The sequence below is a fragment of the Ornithodoros turicata genome, chromosome 4 (assembly GCF_037126465.1).
Source record: "Ornithodoros turicata isolate Travis chromosome 4, ASM3712646v1, whole genome shotgun sequence".
Lineage (NCBI taxonomy): Eukaryota > Metazoa > Arthropoda > Arachnida > Ixodida > Argasidae > Ornithodoros > Ornithodoros turicata.
The window spans coordinates 29,478,176-29,499,267 of record NC_088204.1 but is presented as its reverse complement, the minus strand read 5'-3'; the positions used below and the strand labels follow the sequence as shown (position 1 = coordinate 29,499,267).

Here is a 21,092-nt window from a genome sequence, read left to right as displayed (position 1 = left end):
CCCGACAAATTGGTAACTCCGGACTTGGAACTTGTGCGCCTTCTCTACGCTCTTCCCTGCTCATCATCATCCGCCCTGTCGAACTGCATTACGCTCCACTTCGCCTAGCTCCTTCTGATTTCTACTTCGTAGTGTTGGCTCCTTCGTCCACAATACATCGCCACGCTTGGTGACACCGAACCCGCTGAAGGCACCGTAGCCCACACTCCAGCTTTCGAACACCATACTTCACCTGTATTGCCGTCTGATACCGAACTGTGGTTTTGCCAAGTCAAGGCCCAGTTCCGTGCACATGGAATTTGAAATGCAGACCACCAAATACGGGCATGTGCGAGACATCATCGTGTCACCCCACCTCCTATAGGCATAAGGAGCACGACAAAGTGAAAGAACAGCTGATTTGAGGGACAGCAGCGTCGAAACAGAATGACGCCTTCAACAGCTCCTGATCGCTGAGGAGTTCCGTGACAGGAAGTAGTCGCAACTTTTGCGACGCATGATGCAGCTACTTTGCTCCAACACAGAGGACAGCACGATTTTACGGGAGCTTATTTTTGCAGCGGCTGCTATCGCAAGTGCGCATGGTGCTTACAGCAACCGCCCATATCGACTTCGAAGACCAGGCACGTCTCGCTGACCGCATCTTGGAACTTTCGGTCCAGTCAACATATGCGTCGGTCGGCGCAGCCGCAGCGTCGAGTTCAGGCTCCGCGGCGGCACACACCCCACTTCTTCAACAGGCTCTTGCTGTTAACGTCGAGCAACTACAGCGCACTGTGGCGAGTTGATAAACATGGTCGACAATATGCAAGGATTCGAGCGTACAACACGCCAGCGCGGTCGGACACCATCGCGGTGCCGTGGCACACTCTCAGCTTCACCGGCCATCAACGGTACCATCTGCTGATACCACCGTACGTTTGGTGATGTCGCCCAGAACTACCGCCCACCCTGTGCAAGATCGGGAAATGCCACTCCCGAGCGAGGGCTGGTGCTGCCGGGGAATGTGGAAGCCGTCTCTTCTTCGTTGCTGATAAGTGCTCCGGTACGAGGTCCATTTGTGGACACTGGCGCTGACGTAAACATATGGCACCACTAACCCCACAAAACCGTCATTTGCGCTCTCCAGAATACGAGTTGCGCGCAGTCAATGACTCTGCCATTGACACTTACGGAGAACATTCACTGAGTCTGAGTCTACCACATGCTATCCTATGAGCCGATTTTCTTAAGTTATTCGATCTCCTCGTTGACGTACGCCGGAAGAGGCTCGTGGACAATTCCACCACATTGAGCATCCGCAGAGTCTCATCTTCGTACTCCTCACTCGATCCTACGTTTCTTCTCCGTTCGACATCTCCTCGATTCTCATCTCCTCTGCGAGACTTTCCTAATGTTCTGCGTGCTACACCATCTCCTGCTGCAGAGTGTGACAACGCCAGTCACCACATCGTGACGAACGTACCAACGCCTGTACATGCTCGACCAAGACGTCTCCCTCCTGAATGCCTTAAGATAGCCAAGTGTAAATTGGACCATATGTTAGAGATGGGCATCGTTCGCCCGTCTTCCCGCCTATGGGCATCCCCCCTGCATATGGTCCCCAAAAGGAATCGTGGCGACTGGAGACCGTGTGGAAACTACCGTGCGCTGAACAATGTCGCCGTTCTAGACAGATATCCGGTCCCACATATCTAAGATTTTACATGTCATCTACGCGGTCTACATCTACATCTCATAGGTCGGCGAATTCACTCATGATGTCCATCACTGACATCATTCACCATCACATCACTCAGAATGATGTGATGTTGATTTTTTTTTACTCCCTGTGAGCGCCGCGAAGCAACTGTGGCTATGAGCGGCGTACAGATGTGGACAGATGGAGAGAGGACAGCAAGAAGGAGTGGGGGACAGGGGGATTAGTATGCGTCCTGGGCCGACTTCAGTGGGAACTGTGCCGACATTCGTCTGGAAAGTCTTGGGAAAACCCAGGGAAAACCTGAGACAGCACAGCCGACGGTAAGATTCGAACCCAGCACCTCCCAGTCTCCAGCACGACCTTGGTTACCACCAATGAGCGGACGCCTTAGCCCACTCGGCCATGCCTCTGGTGATTTGATGTTGAATGATGGGCAATGATGTTATGTGATGTTGAGTGAAGTTGAATGATGGGCAATGATGTGATGTGATGTTGAGTTTGATGTTGAATGATTCAATGGTATGATGTGATGTTGAGTTTGATGTTCATTGATTCAATGATGTGATGTGATGTTGAGTTTGATGTTGAATGATAGGTAATGATGTCATATGAATTTGAATTTTATGTTGAATTATGAGCAATGATGTGATGGTGACAGTAAAGTTGAGTGACGGGCAGTGATTTGATGCTGAGTTTGATGTTGACTTATGTGCGAAGATGAGATATTGAATGTGAAGACCCTGCGATGGGTTTTTCAAGTTGAAATCTGCGGTTGAGAGTGTAAGGTTGACATTAGACGCGGGTGGGTGCATACAACTGCCCATAGAAGTATGCATTTCAAGTAGACAGGAATATGGTACCCCATTTTCAGCGTACCTGTTCTCGTGCCCTGTGATAATATGAGCTTAACGGTAGTGGCGGGAAGGCTTCAGTTGTATGTGTGACCTTGCTTCCGGTGGGTGGTAGGGAGAGGGGAGTTTGCAGTTCACCGTTATGTTCAGGCTTAGGAGTCGGGGTCTCGGTCGTTTGGTTGGAGCTGCACTTGGATGAATGACAAGGAGCAGGGGAGGTGGGCAGACCTTGGCGCGCTCGCGCTCTTAGTTTTGCGTAGCCTCAGAACAGGTGTGGTGTTGTGGGGATGGCGGGCTGTTATATAGGATGTATCATGTGTGGAAGGGGAAGGGCTTGCCGTTCAGTGTTGAATTTAGACTTGGGAACTCTGTGGTGCTGCACTTGGATGGCATCCGTAAGGGACAGAAAATGAGGGTTGACCTTGGCGTTCTCGCGTTGTTTGGTTTGCATCGCTTCAGAGCAGGTGCGTTGTGGAGGCTAGCTCCAGAGCATAAAGAAGCGGCGCGTCCGGGCTTATAAATCGGTTATGAAAATCAGTCTCCTGGCACTCCTTCCTTTTGTTTTTATTACTGCTGGCAAGGAAACATTCCTGGTGTCTGGGCGAATGAGCGAGTACATGGAAAAATGGGACGGGTATTGTGCAGTATGAACTCGGGGAAAGTCACTGTCACGTGAACAAAATGACAGCATCAATTGCCCGACGTCGTTTTGGGACACTAGAGCAAACCACACTACCGCCTTATGATGTTTTTTCGCAATTTTTTGCAAAAGCAGAATGTAAGCATGAATGAGAAATTGTCCAGGGAATGTGGCATGAAACTCGGTTGCATAATTTTGGTTTAGAATCACGCGTACTCTGCGCACGTACAGCCAACAACCCAGTATATTATGCTAAACACCGTCGGGACGCAGCCCCAATTTTTCATTGCATACAATTTTGTTTTTGTGGTTTCGTTATCCGAACTTGTCTTTTGTTTCTGAGTACGACGTTCAGAATTCTTTTCTGTCAGTAACATCCTAACAGGTTTAGTACAGAATAGGAAACAAAGTGACGACTGTGATGGTCCGCAGGTATGGTCGGTGAAGCGTATTCGGCACGTCAAGGAAGTCACTGCGAGAGAGACGACTCACATAAAAGAAAATACCTGTTTCACGGGACACCTATCAGAGTGCACTGCAATCGTCGCGCGCGGGCGCCGAATTATGGGAGGCGCTCTGTGGTGCGCGCGGCTTCTGAAACCAATTTTTAAACCCGGGAAAAAAACTAAACCACAAGCCATAGCAACCTCGAACCACTTCAGTTGCGTCTTTTTCTACATGTACTACAACTTCCTCATTGACATCTGAGAGCTAAAACCGATAATTAAAAAGTTGGAAAATTAATCACCGCTAATTAATTGACAAGGGGCGATGAAAAATAAATTTTTGGATAGACCACACAACTGCCAAGCACGTACAGTTGGTTCCATTTGTGCAGGTCACTCCGTTTTTTCATTAGCCCCTGGCCCTTTTTCGGTGGGACACCCTGTATACCCCCGGTGCAACTCAACTTTCGGTTATCTACTTCCCGTCTATACTTGACTTCTGGTATCCCCTTCCAGTGCAACTCGACTTCCGGTTGTCAACTTCCGGTCTAACCTTACTTCGGATTGTACGTCTCAACCTGACTTCCAGTTGCCCACTCCCGGTCTAAACTGACTTCCGCTTGTCCACTCCCCGTCTATACTTGACTTCCGGTTCTCCACTTCCGGTCTAACCTGACTTCCTGTTGTCCACCTCCGGTCTACACTTGACTTCCGCTTCAGCAAGTTCAGTTACCGCGTGTAAGTCCATTTAATGAACCTTTAAAATATCCTCAGTTATTTTCAGTTACCCTGTGATCACCATCTAATTACCGAAGGTAAGCGAGGTTATCGGAGATAATTTTGAATTTCATCTAATTGCCTTAATTACATTTAATGACATCCGGTAACCTGTAGTTACCTTCGGTAATCTTTAATTTCATTTAATCTTTCTCTAAATTACATATATCGTATATTCATTGACTTCAAGCTCAACTTTATTATATCAATTACGTTTAATTACCTCTAATTCATTTCCGTTACTTTTACCTATTTTTCTTAATTACCTTAGACTACTTCAATTTCAAATCATTTACCCCTATTTAGGTTTACCCTGTTATATCCCGTTTGCATGTCCACTTATACCTCTACCTTTGCTTGGGCTTCAGTATCTCATACACGGACACACACTTACAGCTTTTTACAGTTACAGATTTTGCCATAAAATTATGGCAAAATCCCGGGATTTGGGATCCCGGGATCCAAACCCTAGTCAGAACGTCATCTTTGTCGTCCCGTGTGGTTTTCCCTAGTAATTTTCTGATACTCAAGGTAATGAATGAATTCCCTGAATGCGCTAACGACGACTTTATTCTAGATATTCAATGGGGACATTCACCGCCTAAGTTTGCAGATCGACAGAATATTCTGATGTATACCATCAAATTTTTATGGCAGCTTTCTGGCACGCGCTATTTCGTCTTTACTCAATTTAGAAAATCTCAACCCCGACATGTCTGGGGCATGCAGGATACATCGGTTCAGAAAGGAATTCGGCAAAGCAGAAACTAACCCAAGACCTCCAGCTGGTCAACTTTCTAGCACACTGTTAGACCCTTACTTTATCACGCACACTACTACTCACACCGCCGCCCACACAAGAACCGCCTACTTAAAAGCATTAGTGCGATCGATAAGTGTTTTCATTCGATTGCTACAGATGTGCAACCTCACCCTGGAGCACAACTTCACTGGCGGATGGACTATGCTACACATGGAGTTCTCTGTCGTAGACGGAAAAGGCTGTGGTGACCTCCACTATACAGGAAACTACCAGACAGTTCAACTATTACGTGATCTCATGAAACTCAACTTTACGGGGAAAGACTGCCCATGAAAGTTATACCAACTAATATGCTTACTTGAAATGAGAGCAAACTGATGTCGATTCAGTGAACTATGTGCAGTTGTATAGTATTTATGGACACTAATCATTGTCTCCACCATATACTGAAATAAATATCTGCATGTCTTCGTTGTCAATATCGGAGACAGGACCCTATGGTTAGACTGGCAAATGTGTAACAGGCCAAGGCAGCAAAGGCCATCGGCCTACAATCGTGAGGCAGCCGGGAAGCGACTCCACTTTGTCTGTCCCCGTCGACGGCCCACATGTCGCTTTGCAGCACCGGGTCTCTAAAGGTGTGAGTTAGAGATGCGGCGAACTCAGGGTGGCGCCCCAACGGCTTTCAGACGATCATCCGATCCGCTGCTTCCCCTCTCCCGCCTGGTATTTTTACCCAGAGCGCGAAACAGTGCTGCATTAATGTTTTCTACTTCATTTGTGGAATTTCCAAAGGGCCTTGAGATAAGAGTTCCTGAATATGCCCGTGTATCAGTGGTATGACAGGCAAAATCAGGCATTTCGCTATATGACTGAACGATTCCAGGCATTTTATGAAATGCCTAGTTCGTTAAGATATTTCGTCAAATGCCTGTTCGCGTCGCATGCATTTAGGAAATTGCCTGTCATCAGGTCGAACGAAGTAGACTTCTTTTTCTCCTTTCCTTGTACAAAACAGAAAAGTGGGACAGATAGAGGCTGCGTGTGCAGTATGGTTGATCTTTATTGCAAGAACAATGCTCAGCCTTTTGGCGGTCATGGGCCCCTGTGGAGAAACTACGCCATCGCCGGAGCCTTAAGTGTATACATGTTACAGGCAAAATGCCCAAAAAAGCCAGGAAGCTGCACTAACCTAACGTGGCCTACCGCTGAGCTAACATAAGACATCATAAACTTGCTTAGTTTAGTACTTGTAGCGGGCCGTGGACAACGTCGAAGATGACCACGCGGCTGGAGCGCCGGCCTCAGCTCCATGGAGGCCGGCCACCGTCATCACCTCTCCGTGGCATACCATCATAGCAGGTCGGGTCTCATGTAGAGGGACATTACCTCCTCTAGAATTGGTGACCGGGACGAAGAAAACCATGTTCGGCGCAATTCCGCCCATTACCATCACAAATTTTTGACACTGTAGCGGCCCGTCGCCATCGTCACCACGATCATCTTCATCTGGCGCAAGCTGCAGAGCCTTCGACCAGATCATAGAACTTTGTTTTCTAAGAACCCCATGAAGATATTTGCGTATGTGGGTGCAACAGGTGTGCCCATACTTGTACCGTGTACTCATACTTGTACCGTGTACTCTTAGGTAGTATTCGCCATTGAACTCGAAGTAGTTCAGTTTAAGGACCAAGTGCTTTAGAGCGTGTATGGTTTCCGTGTCTTTTCTGGTGTTTGTTGTAGAAAGGGTATTGCAGAGGGCTGTGATTCCGTCGTTGTGTGGGATGTTAGTAACTTAGTATACAGTGATGTCACATCCAGCGTGGCTAGTATTATGTCCCTACCAAATGTACGAGTGTTGTTTATATCTCTGATTATTCTGAAGAGGTGGGGTGTGTCTTGTACATGGGGTGGCAGTGTTGTCGGAATATGGTTTAAATAGTGGTCCAGAAATTTCGAGTGTCTTTCTGTTGATGTGTTGCTATTAGATACAATTGGCCTGCCGGGGATGTCAGCCGTATAGAGCTTGTTGGCGTGTGCCTTGTGGATTTTGGGCAGTAAATAGAAACGACCGGCGCCTGTGTTTGATGGGGTGAGATATCTGAGGTCATCACGTGTGATGAGCTTTCGTTCGTGGAGGTCCTGTATGGTATGGGTTATTAGCGCCGTGTACTCCTTTGTTGGGTCATGGTCCAGTTTGAGGTAGTGTTGCGTATTGTTGAGTTGCCTACGAGCTTCAGAAATATATTTATCTTTGGGCCAGATGACGATACTCCCACCCTTATCTGCGGGCTTGATAATGATATCATCTCTGTCAGCTAGCGCTTTGATGATGTCACGCTGTGTTTTAGTGAGGTTGTGACCACGCGAGCTTTGGGAAATACCGCGAAGGATGTCGTTGCTTACTTGTTTAATGTACAGGTCTAATGTCGGTTCTCGGCCGTGATTTGGTGTCCAGGTTGATGGTAGTCGGAGGTCGTTGTTGTTTTCTTGTGTTATATCAGCGAAGAATTCTCTATGGCGCAGGCGACTCGCAAAGTCTGATATGTCTTTGTAGATGGCGTATTCGTTAACAGAATTGAGTGTAGGGCAAAATGTTAACCCCCTAGAGAGGACTTGTAGTTCGTCGCTGGTTAGTGAGCGTGATATATCTATATATTACGGTGCTTGCGTCAGCGTTTTCTCGGGGTGGCTCAGCGATGTTGCGGAGAGTTGTGGTTGTGGTGCTGGAAATTATTTGTTCGGCTGCTGCGTGTGTTGTGTTAGTGGGTCCGATATCCGTGTCGTTGTTGGAATTCGGTTTACCGAGTTTTGAGTGTTCCATAGTCTCAATCTTTTGACAACTGGAAGCTATCACTTTGATATCTGTCTTCCTAAGCAGGTGCAGATGAGCTGCTATGAACCCGAGGTATAATACTTGGCGTGATGCGCAATGAATCGCAGTTTACGTGGTATCCTCAGCTTCAGATTACATTCCTGACACAATGACTAGTGAAATTCTCCACCTACGGTGGTCATGGTCTCGCACTTTCTGCTTCTCACTAAATGCTCCTTTACAGATGTTACGGTGACTGGCATCAAAATGTTTGCATTCGTCTCCTGGGGTCATTGCCAAGGGCACAATCTCGCGCAACATCGCATACAGCTCGTCATGTAAATTACGCTGTAGTTCCATGTGAACGGAAGCGCAGCCTGCACCACACTAAATATGGTTCTCCAACATATACGAATCGGACGAGCGTATGACTAGGAGACAGAAGGATGAAGGGATGTGTTCCTCGTAGACATTCCCGCCTTCCGAACACGATGACAGTACTCTTATGGGCAACCTTAATGGGTAAACATGGTTTTCGCAACCTACCTTTGCTGTCTGCTTTTCTTTTTCTTTTTTTTTTAAATTCCGTGTTAGCGCCGCGAAGCAACTGTGGCTATGAGCGGCGTATAGACGTGGACAGATGGAGAGAGGACAGCAGGAAGGAGTGGGTGACAGGGGGGTTAGTATGCGTCCTGGGCCGACTTCAAGGGGAACTGTGACGACATTCGTCTGGAAAGTCTTCGGAAAACCCAGGGAAAACCTCAGACAGCATAGCCGGTGACAGGATTCGAACCCGTGTCACCTCCCAGTCTCGGCGTGGAAAGCGATCACTCTAACCCACTACGCCACGGGAGCTGGTGTGTCTGCTTTTCTTTCCTACACTTTGCAAGCATGGACTCAGGTATAAGCACTCAACTCGTATCTGCTTCAGAGAAGCATCTGCACGGATAAACCATTCTGAGTGGTTGGAACAGCTTTATCTTTCGGCATACCAGCTGCACAAGTTCCTTTGTGACGGGTCAACCAGACGCCTACACAAGCAGCAAAGGGATTTGGACATGTTCTCCGTCATGCTGGATCTGCGAATGTGTGTGCCTGTGCAGTCAATATAATGTTTTTCTACTGTAAAATCTTCCACGTGAGACATCAGCTATCAGTGAATGCAAAGTTGCTTTGTCATCACATCGTTACTTCGGCATCACTCCAACTTCAGAAACAATGTTCACGTCATGTTCGTGTTTGGCGCAGCTACAGCAGACTGTATATTTATAATTTGGAAATACCTATTCAGAAATATAAAGCACTTTGTGTAAAAGGAACAGCAACACCTCCGCGTTTTGTTATTTATTTCGCTCGACGCGAAGGAATAGCCACAACCATCCAGAACTGACAAAGCGGGGGAGAGGGAGAGAACAGTTGAGTAACGGAAAGCCCTGCCAGCGTCACACACGGCCCAGGGAGACAAAGAAAGGAAAAGAAAAGCAAAGCAAAAAGCTACTCAACCGTCGTCCAACGATTGGCCCGACGCTAGAGGTCACGTGAGTTTTTCCCAACAAAAGAATTATACTACACATTCGTCCCCCTGGCAGTACATTGGATACCACCCCTGGGGTGTAAATGCTGTGAAGGCCGCGCCTCCATGTTTGTCATAGTACGGTGGTTGAAGTTGGCCCGTGAGAACCCAGCTGGGGTAACATCGGTGTCGCCATCGTTGAAGAAGCGAGTAGGTCAGTTGCGAAAGAAGAGGAAGAAGAAGAATCTCCCTCGGCGGATAACGGCCAGCGTCCGAGATCAAAGAAGAAGAAGAAGAATGCTGCAGTTCGGAAGAAGAAGAAGTCATCGAACCCGTGCATTCCTCATCTGACGCTGTCGTTTAGTTTTTATTAGTATCGTTTTACCAATTAGTTTGAATCGTGAGTACAAATGCTCTGCTTTTCTATGTCTTGTGAATTTGCTATGTTATTTCTATTTTCTTGTCTATGCCTTCACTCCAATTACCAGTGAGAACGCCTGGAACTTTCGGACTTAGGATGTCTTAAACGTTAAACGCAGGAGCAACGGTGCTCTTCTGGAACACATGATGCAGTGTTACACTTAAGTGCAAAATCAGTGAGGCTGTGTTTTAGAACTAGCCCCAGTGGTTGACTCTATTGTGGAAAGATAAGGCGAATCGGTAATCGGGGTATTGGAAAGAAAATTGGGTATTGGGTAATTGGGTAAAAGGGGCAAAATTGAAAGAAAATAAGGTATATTGCACCAATGCCATTGACACTGAAAGGCTGTAGTATTAGCTGGACAACTTGTTGAACGTACTTTACAATTCCACAGCAATCGGTGACCCAATTTGTCCGAGCATTCCTACGTATTCTACTGGAAATTATTGTCAAGTTCACCGCCAGCGAGCCAGTGTCACTATTCGTCGATCATGCCAACGGTAAGTCGTATAAAACTACTATATTGGGAACAGCTCGGCCTTATTGGTCGTGTGCTTCACATACGATTGACGGATGGGTTATTGTCGTAATTGTTTCATCCCTTGCCACAAAGTTACTATCTAAATCAGGTATTTTAAATCAGGTCTGCAATTTAAGTGTTAAGAAAAGTCAAGGACCAGATGGTATTCCAACTGTTGTCATAAAGGCTTGTGGTTCCACTATCAGTGAATATCTTTTCGTACTTTTTGGCCGGTCAATAGTGACAGGAAGGGTACCACAGGAATGGAAGTTTGCTAATGTGGTTCCGATCTTCAAATCAGGTGGTAAAACATGCGCTGAAAATTACAGACCGGTTTCTCTTCTGAGTATATGCGGCAAAATTTTGGAACATATAATTTACTCAAATGTTATGATGCACCTATCCCGAAACGAGTTTCTCTCCCCGTCCCAGCATGGTTTTCGTAAGAATCTTTCATGTACTACACAACTCGTCTGCTTCTATCACGATATTACTTCAATTTTTGATAACCAGTTTCGAACAGATTGCGTTTTCTCGGACTTTAAAAAAAGCGTTTGACACCGTTGACCATAGCCTCTTGTTATATAAGTTAAGTCTCCTGCACTTGGATCCTCTAGTACTGGACTGGATGCAAGATTATGTCAAAAATCGGAGACAGTGTGTATAGTACTAAATGGCACTCAATCACCACCAGCTACAGTCATATCAGGTGTCCCGCAGGGATCCGTATTGGGCCCACTTTTGTTTTTAATCTTTATAAACGACCTCGTTGGTATAGTTGATTCAAATATTAAACTATTTGCAGATGACTGTTGTTTATAGGGCAATCAAAACAACTAGTGATACCGACGAACTTCAAAAGGATCTGACTAAAATTGAAAAGTGGTGTCAAGTTTGGGGTATGACCTTAAATGCTAAAAAATGTAAATGCGTTGCGTTTTCCATTAACAAGTACACCTTAGATTACAAGTTAAATGGCGAAGCATTAGAAACGGTCGAAGAATATCGATACCTGGGGGTTGTAGTTAGTAGAAACCTCAAGTGGGACAGGCACATAGATTATATTAGTAATAAGGCTAGTAGGACTCTCAGGTTCATGAAAAGAAATTTTAAGGGTGCCCCAAAGGACGTTAAAGAAACTGTCTACGAGTCGTACATTCGTCCCCTGTAGGAATATTGTAGTGTGGTTTGGGACCCAACGGAAAGAGGTCTCAAGAAGAAACTTGGGAAGATCTAAAAACGAGCCGTTAGGTGGGTAACAGGCAACTACTCGCCTTATGTTAGGGTCTCTAGTTTACAGTCCGTGCTGGGTTGGACCACGTTAGAAACTCGTCGTAGGATAGCAAATCTCAGATTCTTTTGATATATTATTATGGTACCGTGGCTATTTTGCGTGATCTTTATCTGATGCCCCCCAGCTTCATTTCCGATCGATTAGATCACGAATGTAAAATTGAACCATATCTTTTTCGCACATCCATGTTTCAAAACTCAATACCACATTGGAACAGCCTTCCACGTGACCTTGTCCTCTCAAGCTCGGCGACTCTGTTTTCACAAAAACTAGTTTCTTTCTTTTCGGAGTAACGGCTCAAACTTTGGTTAGATTTTGTACTTGTGTGTGTTGTAGATGTGTTATCACGCCATACATTCTTTTGGCTCAATGCGTACTATGTGTTATTGTATCCTTGTTATTATTGTATGTCGTGTACTGCACTCTCCCCTACGTAATTCCACTGATGTGGAGCAGTAGGGTATGATCGATAAATAGATCGATACATAAAGTTACGTCCGAAGACAGTCATTTACAGGTTTCTTAAGCTCGGTTCCCAAAATTACGTTTCAATGAGTCCGTCTGCGAACCGACGTAGGCACCTTGGAAAGCGAGGGACGCATAGGTTCGCCAAGTTTTGGACGGAGCGACGCAGGAACTTGCGATCGTTGCCCCTGTAACGGTGGCGCCGCGCGCTCTTGTCTGGTCTTACTTCACGTAGTTGGCTGTAGGCTGTTTCTCGCAACGCAGTGTCGCAAAAGTGCGCACGTGCATTGGAAAGCCAATGTGTCCGTCGCAGAGAAACTGTAACGGACGGACGTATTGGAACGCAATAGTTCTGAACAGGCTTTAGCGACGCACGGCTACAATTTCGGTACCCTAGTCGAAAAGTTGTTTCCTTTTAATCGTTCAAAATCATGCATATGGTAACAAAAGAGTAACTGCCAAATGATATCTAGTGCATTCCAATGCTAAGTCATCCAGCGATGCTGCTTGACCTTCGAGACATATACCAAATCCGAAATATAAGCCTCAACCATGGCCGTGTTCCGACAGTGGAGGGCTCTGATGTACAGCAAAAACGATGCTCCTGAAGTATAGAACCTTACCGAAGAAGCTTAAAATCTAAAGACTTTTAGAAGGCCAATGTCAACCACAGGCCGAGTATAAGTAATTTGCCAGAACAGGGGTTTGGGGAAGTCTGGGAAACACTTCAGAATATGCCCAAACATGCCATTTTTTATATACCCGGTGTCTCAGTTAAATCCCCGGGCTAAATAATTCGCGAACGGGTGCACCAATCGACGAACTTTTTTTTAAAAGTATCTGTCCGATACCACCTACAAGCTGCGCACCGTGTGAACGAGTGGGAGGTGCTCATTATTTAAATAAAAATTCAAATGAGTTTCGTAAAAAACATAACTAACTTCGTAACTTCTAAAGCAGGGCGCTGTCGGCATTAAAATGGGTGCCACCCCTTTTGGAACCTTCAGTGCACATCTTTTAGAGAAAAATCTGCCTCCGAAGCGGGTCATTTGTTGCAGTCATTCATTGGTTTGGGTTTACACATTTTGCCGCGGCTGGTCGCGGTGAAGCGGAAAAGGACGTAATTCATTGGTTGATAAGGGAGTGGAAGAGCGTCCTTTTGGGTGCCTTTTGTAGGTGTAGGCAGTTTCTAGGTGGTATCGGACAGATACTTGTAAAAAAGAAAGTTCTTCGATTGGTGCACCCATTCACGAAATATTTAGCACGGGGATTTAACTGAGACACCTGTATATATATATATAAATGGCTATCGCCTCTAACAAAAACAAATTTCTCTGGTGTAAAGCTCATCAGGGCTGAATTCGAATAGAATTTTTTAAAATCATTTCTCAGCGATTTAGATGTACTGCATGCGTAGTGCATATTTCAGTGGAAATTTTAAATTGCGGTACCAAGCTAGCAAGACTTGCATGCTTCACATAGAACCGCAGAACACTTCATTTTTGCGTGCAGAAAAACTGCAAAGTAGGCTTCACAGCGCGCTCACCGAGTATGAACGCACCTTGCTCCTGAAAACGTAGAATAAAACTTATATTGTTGTTAAAACAAATGCTGGAGACTCTTTTCTAAGCGTGTGAAGTCCACATTGAAAAGGTGGTACGCCTAACCTTTTTAGACAGTCTCAATTTCGGGATTTCAAGAGGTCTCAAGTTCACGTTGCGGCTGTTTTCCTGTTTCCCCTTTTGGCGCCTGCCGCCATACGAGTATAAAGTTTTATTGTCTGTGCGGGTCTACCTTCCACACCTTCCATTCTGTCATATGTATCTGCCTACACCATGTCGCAGTTTTTTCCCCCTTCGTTGGCAATGACGGCGTTCGACCAATGAAAAGGAGCGAATTATTCTTCACAGGGAAATTCTGTGTTTACGACAGTTTTATGAGACCATAGTTTGAACTCAACTGACTTGGACGTGTGTAATCTGCTTAACTGTTAACTGTTTGTTAAACCGGTCCTTTATGGTTGTGATTCTGTGATTCTGCCCATCAAAATTCTATAGGGTGCTTTTTTATTCGTTACATAATTTTTATTAAAAAACTAGGAGATCAAAATAGATGCCGTCTGAGCAGGTGGGTTATACGGTCCAGCGACCATCCTGTGGGGCTATTACTGGACTATACTGAACGACTAATTCTCTAAAATTCATTGATCAACCTAATAATTATATGTTTAGAGGGAGATACGAGATGGCACAAGTGGAGGCATTCATTATTGAAGTTCGCTTCTCAAGGTGCTTAATAAGAATGATGGATTTGAATAACGACTGACTCCAATTCTGCTGACCGCATTTCCCAGGAAGTACTTAATTATCAACTTAGTCGCTAATTAGTCTTCCAGCACTTGCATACGCTATGCTAGAGGATGTCTACCTTGCCGTATAACTGCTTCGACATCCATTTTGCTCTGCTAATTTTTTAAAATAAAAATTATGTAATGAATATAGAAATACCCGTATATTTAGCATAGTAACTCGCCTGACTTCGCGTGCGTAATCTGCCCATCTGGGTTTCTTAAACAACTTCTTTTTGATTGTGGTTCTCAATTAGCTATCCGCCATGTTGCGCTAGATGGGCTAAATACATATGTGCTATATACGTGTTATGTGCTGTGGGAGAGAAAAGCTAGCTGAAACAAGCCTGAAAAGAATGGGTTATGTCTATACCGCAAACAAGGGATTATTACATTCCTAACAGCAATAAGAGTGCTTTTTTGACAAGGAATGTCGTTTTAGTACTTTGCTACTTTGCAGTACTTTGAGCAGGATACCACAGAAAAAGATAGGTTCTTGCTCCATACACTGCATGTGAGCGCATTTCTGCATATTCAAGGGGAAGCGTAGCCTGCTGCATTTTCCGTTTTGACCACTTATACTGCTGTTATGTTTCTCAAATATTCATTTGCACACGTGTAGATATCTATGAGGCGTCACTATTTCATTGTTAATTGCATAGCATCTGCAGGCTAGCTTTTTCTGCGACCCTCTCCAACTTTCCCTCATCAGTGCCGTCACAGGAACCCATCCCATGGAGTTTGTAAGAAATACTAAGACGCGGATATTCTTGTCGTGATGACAGAGATCGACTTTTTTATCATTATTATTTTCTTGTGACGTAGCACCGTCTGTGAAGTAAGAATTTTGCTATGAAATAGATCACTAAATGTAATCTCACAGCACGACTTTCACGTGAGTGCCATTCGTGAACAACTGGGAAGGACAGGGAACCCCGATAATGGGATGTAACTCTAATGCGTTGTTTCCGGTGTAAAAGCTATAGTAAACAAGCTTCGGCAAATGAAGAAGAGCGGTTCAACACCGTAACCCGATGGGTATTATTTGCTGTACTAGCATATAGCGTAAGTCTCAAAATAGCGGACTGCTTCTATGAGAATAAAGAAAAATGGAAGCGGTTTACCATACCAGGAAGAGCAGGTTAGGCATGTCCAAATCAGTCCAGTTCAAACTATTATGTCTTAAATCTGCCACAAATATACAATTATCTGTGCAGAATTCGCTTATTCTTCATTAATCAAGCGCCATTATTGTGGACGAAGGTTAAAAAAAGATCTGAGGGTAGTAAAAACGGTAGGAGCAACTTATTTATTTACACATGGCAACAAGACTTTCGTGCACGAGACTGCACTACTTCAGGTTACAAAAATATGAACATGGTACAGGAACATGCAAGTCACATGCAGTGCAAGTCGTACAACGTCGACACCTATATACAGGGCGTCGTTTATTCGATACAGATTTTGCAGTAAAAGCGAAGGGCTATAGACAACCTGTTTATGACATCATCCGTACATCCTGCTATGACATCATCTCTGGGCCGGAGGGTGTCCTTGGTCCTCTGTTGCTGAACTGTCGAATCAATAATTACCTAAATCGTTAGTTAAGTACTTTAATTATACAAGCTACGAAGTTGTCATAATCAGAACATCCGTTACCTTCGGTCACCTGATATGGTAGCCATTTTCAGAACAAAAATTCGTGAACAAACACAATTTTTTTCTTTATTTTGCGGAGGAGTCTCGTATGCAGGAATTTTCAATTGTTGCAGCGCAGATGTTGAGTCAGTAAAGACCACCCAATTCCGTGGGGTATAGGGAACGATGTGCTGCAGAAAGAAAAGTATGGCGTAGCGTTCCGCAGTCGTGGATGAGGTATCATGCCAAAGGCGACATCCTTCAGCTACGCCTTCGGCGGGCGTGACTAATGCCAACGCGGACTTGCCATTTCCAGATGCGCTATCGGTGTAAGCAGCGGTAGAGCTAGAAAACTTCGCGTCTACGAGAGCATAAAAATGGGCTCCAAGGACTTGAGAGGAAACCAGATCTCTGCGGTCCTGAGGGTCAGGAAGACGTGCGAAAGTGGGCGGCACAGGCAGAGACCAGGGGACGTTTGGCGGTGTGGGGAATCCCCAAGAGCTGGGGATTCCAGTGAACTGAATAAGCGTTGGAAGTCAGTCCACGGAACCTGTACCACGGGACGTAGATAAATACTGACGACTGTTAAAAGCATGTGTCCAAGGCGGGTCTTGCAGGAGACATAATCATAAGAGCAGTGACAAACTAACCCTATGGGTGCAGCAGCGAGGTCATTACGAATGTATACGCTGTTCTGCTCTCAGAGGATTGATGAGAACGATAGATTGTCAAATGTCATTTTGAAGCGTGTCCTATAACTTCCCAAATACTAAGATTTCACGCAGACTACTGAGACGCGGTGAGTAGGTGGCATGCTCCTTTTAGAAAAATAGGGTGCTCTTCAGTCATAGGTCGTAATGATTACTCTCAGAACATCATTTTGGAACCTCTGAACACTAGCACAGTCCGCAACGTCCCCTTCCAGAAAAAGAGCAGGAAGATTGGAAAAAAGGTTTCCCCTTGGAAAAAATCCTGGTAGCGCCAATGGTGTCACCTCTCGTCAGTCCTAGACAGCGTCGTCCGGTTTCACGTTACATTTACTTCTCGTACTAACTACGCCCGCGAATTCTTTATGGACCAAGCGGTGAGCCAAAATCGAGCCGAAATGTAAAGGTCAAAATGTGAGTGTCGAATTGTCATGGCTGATATTTGCTGTGGGTTAACAACGCGATCGGTCGTTTACACAGTGTGCACATCACATGTTCTAATGCCAGACAAGATTACACAGACCTTATTTCGAACGACGCGGTAAAAACCAGTGATAGTGGCGAACCAAGTATTCGATTGGCTTTGTTAGGTCAAGTGTCGATTTGGGGGGGGGGGATATATGTTGTAGTGTGAAGATGACGTGATCTGTAGGGGTGACGAGGCGTCCTCCAAGCCGATTCCGCTTTTGGCCTCGACGTCCCCTATCGCATGATAGAAATTCATTCATTGATTCATTCGTTTCATGCAAACTCTGTCAGAGATCTCAACACGGGTGGGTTATCTTGGTAATATACTGCGAAGTGCTGTTTGTTTGACAACTATCGACATCCTCTGGATATGTGGGCGACAGTGATTGAAAAAATAAATAAATAACAAGGCTCCATCAATAATTCCAATGGCGCATCAAGCCAACTTGTTGGCCCATCAGCCACGTTTAGTGGTCCGACAAAATGCTGTCCAACAGTCCATCAGGTGGCATTAATGACGCCTTAGCAGAACTCAAGGGAACAACTAAAAAATGGCGGTCGGTCTCCCTGGTGGCGCAAGGTGGAGTAATCTGACAGCAACCGTTGAGCTGCTAAGACAATGTAGGGATAATTTCAAATCGCACGCAAAGGTTTGCAGATATGGATCAAATACTAATCACAGCATGATCTCCCACCCAGCAGAAGCAGTACAAAATACTGCAGCACCCGTCATATTCGATAATTACAACCGCGGCACTATAGTGTCACCGCCGCTACCATAGCGTTAATCTGCGTCTGCTTTCCACTCGCCCTAAATTAAGTCAACAGTAACCCATCTGTTTGTTTCGCAAAATTGTGTGATTTTTTCACGTGGACTTCGTAAATACCCACTCCCCTCCGTACTCCATTCAGCCATAAGGGTAAATATAAATAAGTAAATCCCGGCGCTGTCTGACTATCGCATTGAACGGCGAGACGAACACCGCATCCTGTCCTGCCCCGTCCATGTCGTGCACTGTCCTGGTCGGATATCCGCAAGATGTCACGTGTATACTGTTCAAAAATTATCCCAATCAAGACGGCCTGTTACATGGATCGTATTCTGCGAGTGAGACAGAAATACGCGATTGAACTGCGCGAGTTTGACTTCCGATGTTCCTACTGAATATCTCAAACCAAAACCAGTGAAACACACAGACGTTGACGGTGATAGTGATTTTTCTGTAAATGTCGGCAGGATCCTCCTGCACTCACCTACATATCCAATGTAAAGTGCCATATTGATAAAATACCATGAACACGAGCGTCTCGCTCAAGCGACAGGCCAGGTGATCATGCATGTCTGATGTAAATAGCCACTTCCAGATCACTTCTTCGTACAGGTAAAGAGTGGTCAGCTATAATGAAAGGGCGTGCTAGTCTTGATCTCCTGCACTCACCCGCACTGGAACCCCCGCATGCACTTAAGCTTCCAAACATTGTCACGGATGAAATAGAGATGGCGACTCGATGAACGATGAAGGAAAGATGAAATGGAAAGGAGGTAGAATGATATCTGAAGGAGCCCCTGTGTCTCCTACTGACTGTGCCAGTAATGTCAGTCTCAGTATTATGCGTTGCGACGACGCGTTGCGACGACGCGAGGCGAGAGGAGCAGCCACCCCTGCGCCATCCGAGGGGTACACCGGACGGGGATTGCAAATTGTAAAATTTCATGACTTGAAAACCCGAGACGAGGTAGGGACAATAACAGTCTCAATTGAGACCGTGTTTGTGTTTGTCTGTTATTGGTCCCTACCTCGTCTCGGGTTTTCAAGTCATGGATCGTCATCACCAGCTCGCTTGCTACCTAACTTTCCTTTTGTAAAATTCCATTTTTCCAGCAAGCTTGGAAACTTCGCCACGATTTTTTTCTTATTTGACCTGGAGTCAAGACCCAATCTAGTCGCTGACACAGAATCCTACCGGAACCGTAATGTAGCCATCGATTTCAGCATGGTTATCGGAGCACGTTTTCGTTTCTGAGCTACTGCTTCGTCAGAAAAGCTGCTACATGTGGAACTATTCCTAGACGCTTCGTGTGTCGCATAATCTCTTCCTCCATTGCTGACAGTTTGTGTTTCGCCATATTTGTACTGATTTCGGTGGCACATCGATATACGACGTCGTTGTTGTCCAAACGGTACTCATGCACCCGCGTGGTTCCGCGGAGTGCGAGGTCCAGGTCGCCCACAATTGGCTGAGAGAACTGGACGTTGTTGACGTAAGCCCGCTTTGAAGGGATGTATCCGGCAGTCACGCCCCGCTATTTTTGCGTCGTAACTGGGCCCCTTGTGCACTGAATACGGTTAAAACTCGATGTGTTTATGATAGTGAGGGGTTATAAGAACCGTTTCCGACAGAATGCCCAGAACTCGCGGAAATCGTTTCATGGTCTCTTGATTAAGGTAGTCGGGCATCCAAACTTTTGAAAAATTTCGAAAAAAAAATCGAAAGTTGGATTGATTTCGAAACCGAAACTAGGACGACTAGGGCACATTTTCGCGCAAAAAGTATTTGATTGCGCCATATAGAACGGGAGATCTGAGCAATTTCCTAGAATTGGTCACGCCCCTCGTGAACCGAAAGTGTGACCCAAAGCAGGCATTTAAATTATTAAAAATGCAACGAAAAATTCTAAGCGATATCTCACGCGTTTGGCTACACACCGGGCATCGTCTGGCAATCATTCTGTGATGCTTGGAAATTTCCACGTTGTTCTGTTCGCGCTTCGAAGAAATCGTTCTACAGTTCTCCTCTTCGTTATTCGTTTCGTTTTCAGTGTTTAGACAGTATATTTTTGACTGTGCCTGTGTGAAACCGACGTGCAATGGGCAAGGGTCGCGCGGTGAGAACGAAGAAGCGAAAATTCACTGGCAATCGTTACGCGACAAGGTGTGCAAGCTACAGCATCATGACAACACAGCCCCTTGTGATATCACAGCGAGCTCGTCAAAACTTCGAGGGATGCCAGGTCCAGGCAATGTTCCATCAGGCTGAGCACTCTCTCGTTTCCGCTTGCTTGATGTCACGCTTTTGGAGAACGTATTTCAAGCCTTGGCATGTTTGAACTGTGGTGGAATTGGCCTTGAACTTAGTGAAACCACTGTCGAAGGACTGTCCTCAAAAATGTGCCTCATCTGTACGCAGATGCCTGTTTAGCAAATGCTATAGTACAGTTCAACGATGGTTTGAGAGGCCTACTACGTGTGTTTGAACTGCTCGGAATAAGTGCAGGATATTAAACGAGCACTGGGTATATGAAGCAAGATGAGGAAAGGATTTCCAAGAGCTTGCGCTGCACGACAACCTCTGCGAAACAAGGCAGGAAGGTGCTTCGGGCAAGACGGAAGAAGAAAATTCAGAAGGACGAGGTGAATGAAGGCCTGACGTACAAGCCTGAGGAGTTTTAGGAGCCTACGGACATCTTCTTATGAGATACTTGTAAATATGTCAGAAAAATCCAATTTTCTCAAATAAGCATTTTTTGCTTATTTTCGAGACGGAAAACAGGATATCTCAAAGTATCCGCCACACATGCATGATTTTTTGCACACACACTGCCAGGCTACTTGGCATGTACTGAACTAGAATGGTGTCATTCTATCGGTAATCTTCTGTTTGGGACCTTCTTACGTAAGACAACCCCAATTTTTTTTTCACAAAAAAATTTCAAAAAATCACCA

At 45.4% G+C, this 21,092-nt stretch overlaps 1 long non-coding RNA gene across 1 annotated transcript in view; it reads left to right on the top strand.

Annotated features, from left to right (window-relative positions):
• The window catches only part of LOC135392900 (uncharacterized), a 31,854-nt gene extending 26,487 nt beyond the window's left edge, over nucleotides 1-5,367 (top strand). Inside the window, exon 3 of the long non-coding RNA XR_010422292.1 lies at nucleotides 5,336-5,367. This is a non-coding gene — a long non-coding RNA (uncharacterized LOC135392900). The remainder of the gene's footprint in view (nucleotides 1-5,335) is intronic.
• Nucleotides 5,368-21,092: the final 15,725 nt, after the last annotated feature.